A 15,535-nucleotide genomic window follows, 5' to 3' on the forward strand; every position below is an offset into this window, starting at 1 on the left:
AGAATCATAAAACTAGTATGTAGCATATAATTTCAATTTTGTCTTAGGGGATCAATTAGTCTAAGAATAGTATACCAAAACATTAATTGTGATAATAGTGTAGTGATCAATTTATGAATGAAATGATCCTCTATTACTGCATAGCACATCATAAAACTTAATGGCTTAAGGCAACAATCATTTTCTTTGCTCATGATTTTTTAGGTCAACAGTTTGGATTAGATTCTGCCGGGTGTTTCCTCTGCTGATCTTGCATGAGGTCACTCTTGTAGCAGCCACCATCTGGCAGCTTGACTTGGAGCCGGATGGTCTAAGATAGTTTCACTCATATCTGCCAGTTGATGATGGCTTTTGACTGGGTTTGGCTTTCCATGTGGTTCCTCGTCCCCAGGGAGCCTAGCTTAGATTTCTTCTCATGGGGCTCTCTGGTAGTAAAAGATAAATGTTGAAAGCTACAATGCCTCTTAAAGCCTAGGATTGGACATTCCACAGTGTCATTTCTGCTGCATTCCATTCATTAAAGCAAGTTACAAGGCTGGATTCAGTGGCGATAGAAACTTCACCTAATAATTGGAGATTAATAACAAATTCCTTTTTAAAAAAGAATGTTTTGTTTATTAATTTTTTAAATTGACACATTATAATTGTACATATTTATGGGGTATAATTCCATGTTTTGATACATATCTGTGCTATATAATAATCCAGTAAGGTAGTATATTGATCACCCATGCATTTATCATTTGCTTGCAGTGAGAACATTCAAAAGTTTCTATTCTAGCCATTTTGTAATATGCAATATTTTACTGTTAAACACAGTCACCCTGCTGTGCAATAGAACACCAGAATCTCTTCCACTTATCTAATTGTAACTTTTTATCCTTTGACCAACCTCTCCCCATCTTCTCCCTTGTCCCCTCCCCAGTCTTTGGTAACTACTGTTCTACTCTCTGCTCTTCTATGATTGATATCAACTTTTTTTTTTTAAGATTCTACATTTGAGTGAGATCATGTGGTATTTGTCTTTCTGTGTCTGACTTTTAATAGCAGATTGTATCGTGATATCCTTGTTTCCTGATTTCACTGTCGTGGATCAATTCTAAAACATCCTAATAGCATTGATAGTTTTTAGTTAATTTATTAAGATCTTGGCAGATGAAAACATGATCTGTACATGTTTGAGAGGTTTATTTCTATTTTTAATATAAAAATAAAATATAGATAATATAAATACCCAACATACCCACAACTCCACCTCTCAGAAACAACCAGTTAACCTTATTTTCAGTGTATCCAACTGGATATTTATTTAAACGTCTGTAACCTGCTTTTCTCTCTTTATATTTTGAATACTTTTCTATGTTTAAAATAGGTATAAATAATTTTTTGTCTGCATAATATCTTACTCATTATGAATATACCTATCCCTTGTTGTTTTAGGTTTTTCTCTTTTTTTGCTATGTAAACTACACTGCTGTAAACATTCTTATATGTATATCTCTGGCACTTACTCCAAGGAAAAAATCCTACTATGAAGTTACTTGGTCAAATAAGTACTTTGGACTTTTGATATGTATTGACGAGGCATGATTTTAAGAATTCTCTGGTTTAAACTTATTAGTGAGTATAATGTTGCAGAGCTGAAATCATTATGTTTGAGATCATGTGAAAGGGAAATTTCTGAAAGCTAATTTGAAATAGCAACCATTAAGAAAAATATATTTCTTTAGCATTTCATTTACAAATCAAAATGTATAACTTAGTTGCTAATATTTTCTTGTTTTTCTGGTGTTGCAGTTTTTTGTTGATACATAATAGTTATACATATTTTTAGAATTGATGTGACATTTTGATACATGCATACAGTGTGTAATGATCAAATCAGGGCAGTTGGAATATCCATCACCTCAAACATTTATCTTCTCTTTATGTTGGGAACATTCCAATTCTTCTATCTATTTTGCACTGTACAGTAAATTATTGTTAATGGGTATGAAAATAAAGTTAGAAGGAGTAAGATCTAGCATTCGATAATACAGTAGTAGGTTGTCTGTAGCTAACATTGTCTTAGTGACCAAAGCTTTCATTTTGCATTTGGGTCCACTAATTAGAGTTCTTCATCTTTCTTTTTACATGTGGATATGTGTTGCCTTTCATTCATCTGTAATTTCCAGGTCCTTAAAAAAAAAAAAAAGTAGATTGAGAATGCAGGCATTTTGAAGACTGGGTGCAAAAATCCTAGAATTCTGCCTCCCAACCCCAACCCCCAACCCCAAGGTATTAGGTTTTTCTTGCCCATACCTAATTTGGCAGCAGTGTTATTTTGAGGACTCATTTTTGTAGGATCTTTCTGATACATAACTCAGTTTTCATAAAAACAATTTTTATATTTTTCATTTAATGACACAATAATTATTATAAAACCATAATTACAAGTTTAAGTAACATAAATCAGCTTGAGAACAAACAACTAATTCTTAGAGTAGAGTGCCTCTGGTGAGAGCATATGTGCTTGGACCTTCTGGAGAGTAGCCCTTTAGTTGTGGGCATTCATTGAGCACTTAGCATCTGAAAATGTCTTACAGAGAGAATTGAAGACACTGGTTAATTTGGAGGTTTGTTAAGTCAACATGGGTTAAAAGAATTTCTACCTTGTTTGTTGTGATAGTCATTTTTCTTCTTTTACTGAAGGCAGTGACTTCTTCCTCATTAAATTTTTTTAGGTTTAAGATTTTGTGATTAAGATTTATATTATATTATAGTTATTTATTTGGTCCTGTCCTTGATCTTTTTCACAGCAGGATTCTTTATGTGCTACAGTTTTTGTTTCTGTTTGCAATTGTCCTTGGTCATTGGCATTCTCTAGTGGAATTTCTCCTTTTCAACTAAAATGTTCTCCTTGATAGATATTTAAAACAATGTGCAAAATTAAACCAGAAGTGGCTCATCTTTTCTGCTTCTTTTCTTTAGCACTGTAATGTTGATTTTTTGCTTATAGGACTATAGAACTGCACAGGTGCGATTAGACTTCATAAATATAACGCAGTAGAGAATTTGAAAGTGATGGAGGCCAAGTGTGGTGGCTCACACCTGTAATTCAAGCACTTTGGGAGGTAGAAGTGGGAGGATTGCATGAGACGAGGAGTTTAATACCAGCCTGGGCAACATAGTGAGACCCTATCTCTACAAAAAAATTTTTAAAAATTAGCTTGATATGGTGGCACATGCCTGTAGTCCCACCTAGTCAGGAGGACGAGGTGGGAGGATTGCTTGAGCCTGGGAATTTGAAGTTGCAGTGAGCTATAATTGTGCCATTGCACTCCAACCTGGGTGACAGAGTGAGACTCTGTCTTACATATATTTGTGTGTGTGTGTGTGTGTGTGTGTGTGTGTGTGTGTGTGTAGTGAAGAGAAACCTGGCCCTACCAGTGATAGAGTCCTGGCTTTACCACTTAGTATATGTTGGAACCTCAGTTTTCTCAAAGGTAAAATGCGGATAATAACTGCCCTGTCTACTTATATTATTGTAGGAGTCAAATAAGATAAGTGGGTCACAACACTTTTCAAACTATGAAGTGCTTTATTAATAAAGAGCTCATTGCTATTATATTAAATAATTAGGTTAGAAGCTTCAAAATCATAAGACAATAAACGTGTCTTTAACTTTTCAGCAAAGCACACTAGTCTTTCTCTTTAAGATTCATTAGCATAATTTCCCCCTCATGCCTTAAAAATGATGTTTCATTGTCATTCACAGCACACATTAGTAGGTAAATTCTTAAAATATGAAAAGTCCAGAAACCTTGTTTTGCCTTTAACACCAAAAATACCAAATTACTTACGTAAGCAACAACTCTGGCCTCTTGACATCTTTTAGGGTCAGCTGGAACAATGTCCCTGGAGAACCCTCAGGTATAGTGGAACTTTAGATATTATCTGTTTCACAGAGATTTTGACACACAAGTTTTACATTTTAAGTCATCTGACTTCTAAGACATTTGTCAAATGGCTGCCTTGATATAAAAACACTGTAACTGCTCCCAAAACATCCCTAAGAATTAAGTGTCTCTAAAGGCCATGTTCATGTACTATACTGCATTTACACAATAAAACTCAACGTACTGGATGACAGCTACAGTTTGTAGCCTGACTATTATTATTTTTTTTTTTTGGTAGAAGCTGGGTCTCACTGTGTTGTCCAGAGTGGTCTTAAACTCTTGGTCTCAAGTGATCCTCCTGCTTCAGCCTCCCAAAGTGCTGAGATTACAGGTATGAACCACTGTGCCTGGCCTCTTCACTATATTTTATGTCTTCTAAACCATAATTGACTTGAATTATCAACCAGCTTTGAGGAAAGAAGAGGAAAAACAGTAAGTATATACAAAGTAGTTCTCAAGAATCAGTGTCTAGTAGAACTGAAAGGCAGTGACTCAGATTCCATAGTCACTGAAGTACTACTAAGTCCTCCTGATTTAAGATCCAGCCCCACAGCAGGTATTAGAAGGACCTTGTTAACCTTATAGACAGTGTATGAATTTTATCTTATTCCAAGCCTCCAGTAAACCTGGATTCAGCCCTTGAAGAGTTTATGCATGGACATGGAGGTAATTTTCGTTTATACTTCATTTTAATATATTAGATTATTGCTACTTTCATTTCAACATTTATGGCAGGTTTCTTCCCTGCTAGGCACCAGGAATACAAAGATGAATGAGGTTATGAACCTCTCCTTGGAGGAATTATTCATATTTGGAGCAAAATTTATAATTGCAGTTTACTTATGCAGAAATTCTTTTTTTCTACTGCATAAACCGGGCCTTGAGAGTTTTCTAAACCTTCTTTCCTCAGCTTCTAATTCTTGAACAGCAAAAAGTTACCAGGATTGAAATGTATCCGTTATTCTAGAAAAGTAAACGTAGAGCAGGTTTTGGAACTCAATATTTCATCCTAAATGTGAAAGACTGTATAGGCAAATAGTGTGCATAATTTCCTTTTTCCAGGGTTGAGAGGCTGCCAGTGGTGTGTAGTGCGGAGAGAGTGAAGTGACTCATAATTCTGGAATGATTGTTTTGATCTCCTCCTGTAGCCTCTGTAGAATACTGGCAGGGCAACCAGCATAATTAACACTACACAGTCTAATTATAAACAAAACTCTATGTACAGTGGCTACCAAGAAGCAAGCCTGTACTGGATAATCCCCCAAGTTGGCAGGATTACGTTTAGAATGATTATTAGATAGTGTCGTTTACTATAAATCAAGTTGTTTTTCTTTGATTGTCCAGGGACTTACCCTAGGGGGAAAGTAAATATAATAATATTTGTGGAAGTCTTCTGGGTTATTTTTTTCAGGGCCCATTTAAGCATTTCCTTATTGCAGTTCTTATAACCTTTTTGTCTTAAGAGAACATTTGTACATCTTACTATATATGGCGTACTCTTTTAGGGAGAGTAGGAAAATTGGTCAGAGTAAGACATTTGTTCCAATAATAGTTGGATTGGTTTTTTTAAAGGTGAAAGAAACTAGGAATTTGAAAAGATTACATTGGACTGGTATAATAAATAAAGAGGGAGAAAAAAAAGCCTATGGGCTGCAGAGAAGAGGATGGGATAAGGGGACAAAGTGAAGTGGCTATAGCTGCCGTGCGTGCTTGAGAGAAACCAAGATGTTTGTAACATGTGTATGGTCTCACATACTGGTCAGAGGCAGAGCAGGCACTTTGCGTGGTTGTATGTGCTTTAGGGATTTGTGGAAACATGGCTGAGAGCTGAGGACCAATTTAGTTTGTTTATATATAGGGCCACTGGGTCTTTTAGATTTAGAACAAAGATCCTAGCTGTGGAGATTTGTTTCACATAGCTGTGACCTGAACGACTGCAGAATGGTTATATTTATGCAAAATCAGCCTCAGAATTGTGATTACCTCAAATGAAGTAAGAATTTTAAATCAGATACTTCAAAATGAAGGCTTTTTTCCTATCCAGAAAAACTCAGTTAAAATTTGAAGTGGACACTTAAAAGGAGTTTCCCTTTTTAAGAAAGAAATACAGAAATCCAAATACAAAAATGGATGTTAAGTCGTTTTTTGCTTAAGAATGCTTGCTTTTTTTTTTTTTTAACTTTTGATGAGCTCATAAGGAGTTTCCTTTAAATAGCAGTTCTGTAGTTCATTTTAAATATTTGGATTTACAAAGAAAATTTCCCTAGCTTTTTACTTGAAAGGAGAGGGAGAACATACTGTATTTTCTAAATTTGGGCATAACTGGTATTATTACTGGCTAAATAATTTTGTGTTTGCCAGATATTCTTGAAAAAGGGACAGATGTAAGATGGCTGGGCTTGTTAAAAGATCTCTGTCTCTAGCCTGTGACCCAGTTCTGATTTGTCCCTTTAAATTACCTAACTAGACTTTTGAGAAGTGAAAAATTGGTTTTGGAGATGCACCAGGACAATGGTATGTGTGGATTTTTGGGCCAGTTTCTAGGAGAATATGAGTTAGAGCTGCCCAGACTACTTTCCTGCCCTCTAGCAGCATTTTTTGCATTATTTTTCGGTTGTTTATCTGGTGTCTATTTTGTTGATTTTTGCCCTGTTTTTTTTTATTATTTTTTCTACTTAGGTTTAATTTGGTATTCTTTTCTAGGTTCTTAGGGTGGAAATGTCATTATTTTTAAACCTTTTCCCAATATAGGCATTTAAAGCAATAAATTTTCTTGAATTTTGATATATTATGTTTTTATTATTATTTATTTCAAATATTTTATATATTCCTTGTGGTTTCTTCTTTGACTTATGGATTATTTAAAGTCTTTTGTTTTTATTTTCCAAATATCTAGGGATTGTTTACCTAATTTACTAATTGATTTTTTAATTGTTTCCATTGTGTTTAGAGAACAAAGTCTCTAAAAAGCATATTTCAGTCTTTTGAAGTTGATTGTGATTAATTTTATTTTATTTTGCTTTATTCCATCTTGGTGAATGTTTCATATGTATTTCTGCAGTTGTTTGATTTTATGTTCAGTGAATGTCAGGTCAAATTAGTTAATAGTATTGTTCCGATCTTCTGTGACCTTACTTATTTGTTGTCTATTTGTTCTATCAGTTATGAAGAGAAAGGATATGGTTGTGGATGTTTTTGTTTGTTCTATTCTTCATAAAAAACTTCTTTTTGAAACACTGTTATTAGGTATACATATTTAAGATTGATATCCTGCTGAATTTCTCCTTTTATCATCATAAAATATTCTTATTTGTTAATCTATTTGTGTCTAAATTTAAAATGCATCTCTTACAGACAGTGTATATAGTTGTTTCTTGCTGTTTTGTCCCCATTGTGACAGTCTCTGTTACAATGTTTAATCCATTTACAGTTAATGCATAGGTCAGGTTTAAGTCTACCATGTTGCCACTGTTTTCATTTGTTCCTTTTGTTTTTGTTTCTCTGTTTCTCCTTTATTCATTTTTTTTGGATTAAGTGGGCAATTTTAGTATTTCATTTTATTTTCTCTATTGGATTCTTAACTATGCATCTTTTTAAAATAACTTTTTCAGTGTTTCTTCTGGGATTAATAACATGCATCATTAAGTCTGTGTATAGTCAGTATTGTACCATTTCACATTCTATACCTGACCCTTCTTCCTTTCTGCTTAATTTCTCTTACTCAACTTCTGTATTCTCTGTGCTTTTGTTGTATCTTTTATTTTTGAGTTTTAAGCATACAGTTTTTAAAGATAGTCTTTTAAGGAAATTATAAGAAGAATAAAGAATGTACACCTTTTATTTTAACATGTATTACTTCTGGTATTCTCTCCTTCCTGAAGATCTGAGTTTCCGTCTGGTAGTAGTTCCCTTCATCCTGAAGAACCTCCTTTAAAATTTCTTGTAGTATACATCTACTTGAGGAAAATGTGTTCTAAATGAATTCTGTAAGCAGTCATTTATTTGAAAATGTCTTTTACTCTTGATTTTGAAGCATATTTTCACTGTATGTGCAAAGTTGAGTTGAGAATTTTCTTTGTCTTCCAACTCTTTAAAAATGCTCTATCATCTTCAGGCCTCCAGCGTTGACATGAGAAGTTAGTGTATGTACTGTTGTTCATCTGTATGTAGCATTGTTTCCAGGTTCTCTTAAAGGTTTTCTTTTTATCTTTAGTTTTAAGCAGTTTTGACCATGATGTGCTTAAGACATTATTATTTGTGTGTGTGTGTGTGTGTGTGTGTGTGTGTGTGTGTGTGTATTTATCTTTTTGGGGGTTTGCTGAACATTTTGGATCTGGTAAGTGGTGTTTTTCATCAAACTTAATAAAATTTTAACTATTATTTCTTCAGATATTTTCTTCTGCTGCATTCTCACACTCCTTCTGTGGCTCCTGTTAGATACATGTTAGACTGTCTGATACTGTCCCCCAGATCCCTGATGCTGTGTTTACTTTTCTTCAATCCTTTGTCTCATTGTTCTTCAAATTGGTAATTTCTAATGATCTGTCAAGTTTATGGACTCCTTCTTCTGCTGTCTCCAATCTGCCATTAAGTCCATTTAGTAACTTTTTCATTTTATTTATTGAACCTTTTTCTCCTAGATTTTTCTTTTTTCCCTCTCATTTAGTTCTTTTTTAGTCTTGATTTCCCCACTGAGAGTCTCATCTATTCACATATTCTCATTTTTTCCTTTTTAAAATACATCTTCCTGCCTAATGATGGGGATACAATTGAAAAATAATAAAACACGTCTTCTTCAGGGATTCTTTTTTATTTATAATAGCTACTCTAAAGACTCACTAAATGCAATGCAATATCTGGACCACCTTAAGATTGCTTTCTAATGATTTTGTTTACTTAGGGTTCACATTTTCTTGTTTCATTAAATGTCTAGTAATTTTTTATTACATATTGAATAGTGTCAATGGCACATGGTAGAGATGCTGAATTAAAAAAAACTCTGTAAAATATTGATTTTTCTCTCTCTGTCTCTGTAGACAGCTTAGTTACTGGCTGATCACCTTGTGTAGGTTTATTTTTAAGGCAGATCTGTGGAAAGCCTAAGCTGTTTATCAGGCTCCTCTAACTTAGTGAGACTCATCCTTAAATACTTTTTCCCCCTGTGGATTTTATTAGGGCTTGGTTTTAGGCTTTGTTAGTATGGATCTAGAGTAGGTCTTATTCTAGGGTGTCACCTTTACTTCTACACTGAGGCCTTTCTAGTGTTTCAAGCTGATGCCTAGGGTGTTATGAGTTCTGTTTGCTCTGGCTGGGTTGACCTGCCACTACTTCCCTGCACTGCTTGACCTCTAGTATTTCTGTTCTGTCTTAACCTTATTGCAGCTACTTTCTTCTACACCTCATGTCCTAAATTGGGTAAGGACTCTCAGAAAACCTTGTGCAAACTTCTGTGACTCCCCTTTGCACGTGCCACCCTTCACCAGCACTGCTCTGCTTAGACCCTAGCTTGCTGAACTACAGTTGGGAAATTGTCCCCAGAGAACCAGAGTGATTGTGGGCTCACCTGTTCCTTCACTCAGAGGTCACACTCTGTTAGCTAGTATGTGCAAACAGGTGTATCGTTTTGTCTAGTTTAATAGTTGTTTATGAGAGGAATGATAATCTGGTACCAATTACTCTGTTATATTGAAAGTTGAAGTCTCTCCCAGTGTGCTCATGGACTGAATCATTGCTCGCTGATCTTCTCGCCTCCCACCCTCAGTCATCCATTTACTTTTCTCTTCACAAGGGAGACAAAGTCAGGGTGAGGGGCAGCAGAAGAAAGACCTTACTTGGATCTTGCTCCAATGTCATGACCTTGGGCCTCTGAACTAGAAAATTAAAGGTGTTGTGAAAAAGCACAATATACTAGGGGTAAAGTAGTAATGCGTGCGGGACTTTACATTTTCATATTTTATGCCACTGCTTATACATTGAGGTGTTACACAAACAGTTGTCAGGAAAAGGGACGACTTAGATACATCTTCAAAACTTGTTTGCTGTTAATGACTGCCCTTCAGATTCTGGTGAGATAAGATACACCTAAACTTGTAACTTCTCATGAGCACTGTAATTAACAGGAAGAGATTTTCTTTGAGTATGGGTTTAGCGGGGGTTGGGTAGTGTTTTGTCCATTTGGACCTACCCAGAAAAAAATCACGTCTTTTTGGTTCTAAATTCTAGTGTTTTTCTTTCTTTTTAAGCTTAAACTTAAAAAAAAAAAAATAGAATTTTTTTTGATAGAAGAGTATTCTCATTAGGGAAGTAGTTACTTTATGTGATACTTAGTCATCAGTTTGGAAATTTATCTAGAAAATATTTTAAGTGCTGTCCCATACTTGGAACTTATAGTTCTATATAAATATGTCATAGGGGCCTCAGAAGAATATTAGACTTTTTTCCTTGTTACTATTCTCTAAAAAATAACAGTATAACAACTATTTATATAGCATTTACAATGGATTGGATATTATAAGTAGTCTAGAGATGATTTAAAGTATGTGGGAGGATATGCAAAGATTAGATGCAAATATTACAGCATTCTATAGAAGGGACTTGAGCATTTCTGGATTTTGGTTTCACAGGGAGCCCTGGAATGAATCCCCCACAGATGCCTAGGGACAACTGTACATCCTATTACATTTTCTCAGAAAATGTGATGGCAGCTTAAAGCTTTAATCCTTTTAAAGTCTGTGAGAAGTTTGCTTCTTTTAGTTCAAGTTGCTGTTAATGTTGTTTGTCATGGCTTCGCTTTTTGTCCTGTCTTCTAAATTGTATCCCTCAATTGATGACTTGCTCTCTTGCCGGTAGCCTCTATGCACTGTAAATTTGCCTTCTCACCACATCCTCCCTATATGTTTAACCCTGCCTAACAATGTGCTTTCTCTACCTTTTATAAACATTTTGTTTAACTTTTATTGTAGTAAAATACACATAACACTTCTCTTCTTTTAGACCTGGGCTGGTAAGAACTGCTGAAGATGTTTTTTAGAGATTTGTGGTATGACAAATTCCACTGGGGTTTCTGACCTTCTCAGTCATGCTTGTCTTGGGGTCACCACTCCTTGGCCCTCTCCTATGGCACCTGTCCCTCATTCTGCTCAAGCCCCTATGCCTTCCCAACAACTTGCCTTTAGCTCTGGGCAGATGTCTTTGCTTGCACTTGTCACAGAGAACATGAAGGCTCTCTGCTGTTTTGTGCTCATGCACATGCCTCTTCTCTGTCTTTACCTCCTGTCCTCCAGGCTTGGAGGGAGAGCACTTAGCTCCCATCATTTTCTTGTACACTCTCCCTGTCCCTCTGGATGCTACGCCAGCATTTTCCCTCCCCTACTCCTTCACCTCCACATTTTGTCTTTCTTTACTGTTCCTTTCCTGCAGAAATACATGCCCAAGTTGTTCCCATCTTAAACACAGACGAATGAAAAACAAAAGGATTTAAGTTTTGTCTATACCACATTTTCCTTTAGTTTATCCCTATGTTTTTTCCTTGATAAACAACTACATATCTTCAAAGAATAGTCTGCAGTCCTTGTTTTCTTTTGTTAACTTGCCATTTCTTCTTTGGGCCCCTGGAATCAGGCTTCTACTCTCACTATTAAAGTCACTGGTTCCCTGGTTACCAAATGTAAGGGTCTCTCTAGGCCTCATTTTACTTGACCTTTCTAAAATATTTAATGCTGGCCACTTTCATCTTTATGAAATCCTGCTTTAGGTTTCTGGGATGCCACTCCTCTGATTTTCCTACCTTTAGTCCATTTCTTTTTCTCCTTTGCTGACCTTCTTCCTCTGGCCACCCAGCTCTTAAATGCTGATCCTCCCTGAGTCTCCCTTTCGATAGTCTCATTTATCTGCATGGTTTTAATGACCATATCTGCACAGGTGATTCGGAAACCTGAGTCTTCCACCCAGATCACTCTCTTGAGCTCTAAACCCACGTAACATAATCCTTTTAACAATTCTACAAAATAGCACTGTTTCCCACATTTATAGGTGAGGAAATTGAGGCTAAGAAAGGTAACCTGTTTGAGGTCAGTGGAAAAGCCAGGATTTTAACGTCTACCTAAAATCAGGCCTTTAACTCTATTAATCAAACATCTCCACCTGGTTATCTGACAGATATATCCTACACTGAATGCCATCTCATAATCCTGTTCTCTCCTTCCTTGCCTCAAAAAAAATTAGAAAATGTGAAAGACTATATTCTCAATCTCAGTGAATGACATTCCTTCTTTTCAGTTATACAAGTTGGAATGTAAAGGGAATTGACATAGACTTTTCTCTGTCTCCTACCCTGCAGGTCCATCTAGCCCGAGGTAGTATCAGTTCTTGTGCATCTACCTTTTTGACGTGACTTGTAATCATACCCTCCTCTTTATTCTCACTGCTGCTGACATAGTTAAGAACTTTATCTTGACTGTTATTGCCATTATAGTGACAGTCTAACTCACTGCTTCTCACATTATCTGAGCCGAAGAACCAGGGTTTATTGTTTCTGTTTTTTTAATTTTTAATCTGTTGCAGAAATTTTGTAGCATATAAAAAAATTAATTAGAAAAATGAAATGAAAAAAGACATACAAAAATAGCTCAGTTTTATACATTATTAAATTCAACACACATAAAAATTACTCTGTCAAATTGTCATAAAAGTTTTTGGGTACTAATAGTCTATGTATATCCTGTCCCAGATGGGTCACACTTTTGCACATTGACACTGGGCCACAAACAACATTGAGGAGTGCTAGTTCACAGTATCTGATGAAAAGAAATGTCTTCAGTTCTCTTAGATTATAACCACATGGGCCTATGTTATTTAAAACTGAAACATTTCAGTAGAAGGTTCTTTGCTTTGACTTATAGATAGCTTCTATATGTGGATTTAAGAGGTTTTAGAAAATTCCCTGTTTCTTTAGGATCCCTTCTTTCAGTAGGAATAAATCCCATCAAGCAAGGGGTAATCATGTGTTATGTTACAATTTAATGCCAAAATCAAAGTGTACTGACTTAAGAATCAAATCAACATTTTCTTAAATAGGCTTGAAGTACCTTCATGTATCTTCATGGGATACCTGTAATAAAAGTGATTTTCCCTGATTTGATGTATTTAACTTGATATGATTGTGCATACAAAAAAAAAACTGTGCTTCTATATTGCACAGCGAAATATAGCAAATGGGTTGATGTGATCTCCATTTCTGAAAGATTAAAATTCTACGTTGGTATTATTCTGACTGGGAGTGAAATAATAAAAGTAAGTTATTTGGATTTAGGCAGACATCTGACTAAGCCCTTGTCAGAAGATTTGAAATTAATGACATGCAGACAGGAGATGCCAAATTGTCAAACTGTAGAATATCTCTTGGCTTTAAATGGCATGGCAGAAGAATAAAAAAACACAGCAACAAAGTTCTAAGGGGACAGAATTGAGAGATGGGAATGCTCTAAATATTAAGCTGAGATTGTACCTGGAGTTAGTTCAGAAATATAGTAAATAAAACCATGCTGTACAGAACCCATTGTTGTCTGCATTAGGCCTGACACAGAACAAAACACATGGGGCAAATGCCTGAGAGCATAATCTTCCCATGTGTGGTAAAAAAAGTCAAAAAAGGCCTTTTTAGACATTTTTAAATTTAAAAAAAAAAATTAAGCTAGTCTACAGCAGTGTGCCAGGAACCAAAAAACTACTACAGAAACTTTCTAATCATTAAGAGTTTTAAAAGCAATTTAAAAAAATTGAATACAGCAATATTTGCTCTGTTAATGAAGTGTATGACCCAAAACACTATTAACTATCAAAACAGAACATACTTTTTTTTTTTACAAGAAATTGGGGCACTATAGGAAGTTTAGGAGATTATATTCCCAAAAGCAGTATGTTAGAACCCTTCTTCTTTCATAGTAGATGGGTAGATGGCAGAATGCTAAACTCATACCTAGAAAATGATTAGAAGTTTTATTCAAATAAAAATTTTAAAGTAGCATAACTTGTATACAGTTCAGGTTGGAGAGGAGTCAGGAAAAGGTAACCTCATTGTGATCCATATGCTCCCCAAAGCAGAAATGGGTGAAGTTAAATGAAAAGAAAGTTTATTTTTTAAAGGTAATAAAGACAAAGGAAAAACAAAAAAAGATAACTTTTCTTAATTTGTGTTGTAGCAAGTTAAGCTGAGGTACGGAATATCAGGTGGATGGGCATGGGAAAGGGAGATGATGACACTGCAAGCAGAGGGAACAGAAAAGAAAAAGAGACATGTGGAGGATAGCGTGGAATAGCTGCCTGGCCTATGCTCAAAATAGTAAGCAGTTTGGGATGGCCAGAGCATACTCAGGAATGGTATTTAGTGCTGGCTGGGATCTGACCATGGAAGATGCTTATACCAGTGCCTCTCAAACTTAAGTGCACGTGAAGCACCCGAGGATTTGTTAAAATTCGTATTCTAGGTGGAGACTTCAGAGGCTGCGTTTCTAACAAGCTGCAATGTGATGCAAATGCTGCAGGGTCACAGGCCACACTGAACAGCAAAACTGCAAATTTTATCCTAATATTTATCAATAATATGTTTTATGGATGAAGAGTTTCCACCATTACAGTGTTTGTTGAATAGCACAAAATACATAGCATTTATCTTAAGCTAGATATTCAGTAGTTTTTTGTAAGCTTTGCTCTCCTGATGGTGAAATAATACTCTTAGCAACTTCATTGCCAGGTATAAAATAAATAATTCAGGGCTCTCATCTTTTATTGAATTAGTTTGAGTAGAGGGATGCAATATAATGAAAAGAGCATAAACTTTTGAATCAAATTTTTAGACCTGCGCTTTAATATCAGTTTTATGACTAAATAGCTGTGTGACTTTATGAAGACGAATTAATCTATTTCTCTTTTTCTATTTTCTCATGTCTAAAATAGAATACTTGCCATTTTATAGGATTGTTGTAAGGGTTAGAAATGATAGGTATAAAGTATCTTCCCTTGTAGGGAAGATTAGTGGAGGTTTCAATTTGATAACTTTTGAGATCCCTTAAAAACTAAAATTGTATGAATTTTAAATAAAAAATATTGAACGATCTAATCCTAGGAAGTACTGATATATGGGGGATTATCGACCCTTCTACTTCTAGAGTCTTTTTTCTCAGTGATTTTGGCAAATCGGAAGGTGTGGTTTGTTGTAGTTTGTAAAAGCTCCCACTGAGATCCACTAACACTCATGGTGTGCAGTATGGTTGTTTCCCATGGAAATATGTTGTACTTCTGAAAGCCATGGAAGCATGAAAAACGATTGAATTATAATTGTATCTGACTTTTATTGTCTTTTGGTCTTTTTAAAAATCATTTCTTGCTTATGGAAATTTCCTATATAATTTGCTGCTTCCCATTTGCTGTGGGACAGAAACATTCCTCTTTCAGGGGAAAACAATAACCCATCCTGTTGCTTAGCCACACTCAATCTTAGAAATGGGCATACCAGCTTGTGCTCCCTAGAGAGAATGAGACTCAGGGATGAGACCCACAAATACCTTGGAAGCAGATTTGAGGCCTGTTGGACAGAAATT

At 35.4% G+C, this 15,535-nt stretch overlaps 1 protein-coding gene across 2 annotated transcripts in view; it reads left to right on the forward strand.

The window, feature by feature from the left end:
- LNPEP (leucyl and cystinyl aminopeptidase) overlaps nucleotides 1-15,535 on the forward strand; it is a 103,092-nt gene that overhangs the window by 28,491 nt on the left and 59,066 nt on the right. The gene's annotated exons all lie outside the window — the stretch shown is intronic.

This window comes from Pan paniscus, chromosome 4 (genome assembly GCF_029289425.2).
Source record: "Pan paniscus chromosome 4, NHGRI_mPanPan1-v2.0_pri, whole genome shotgun sequence".
In the NCBI taxonomy this organism is placed as follows: domain Eukaryota; kingdom Metazoa; phylum Chordata; class Mammalia; order Primates; family Hominidae; genus Pan; species Pan paniscus.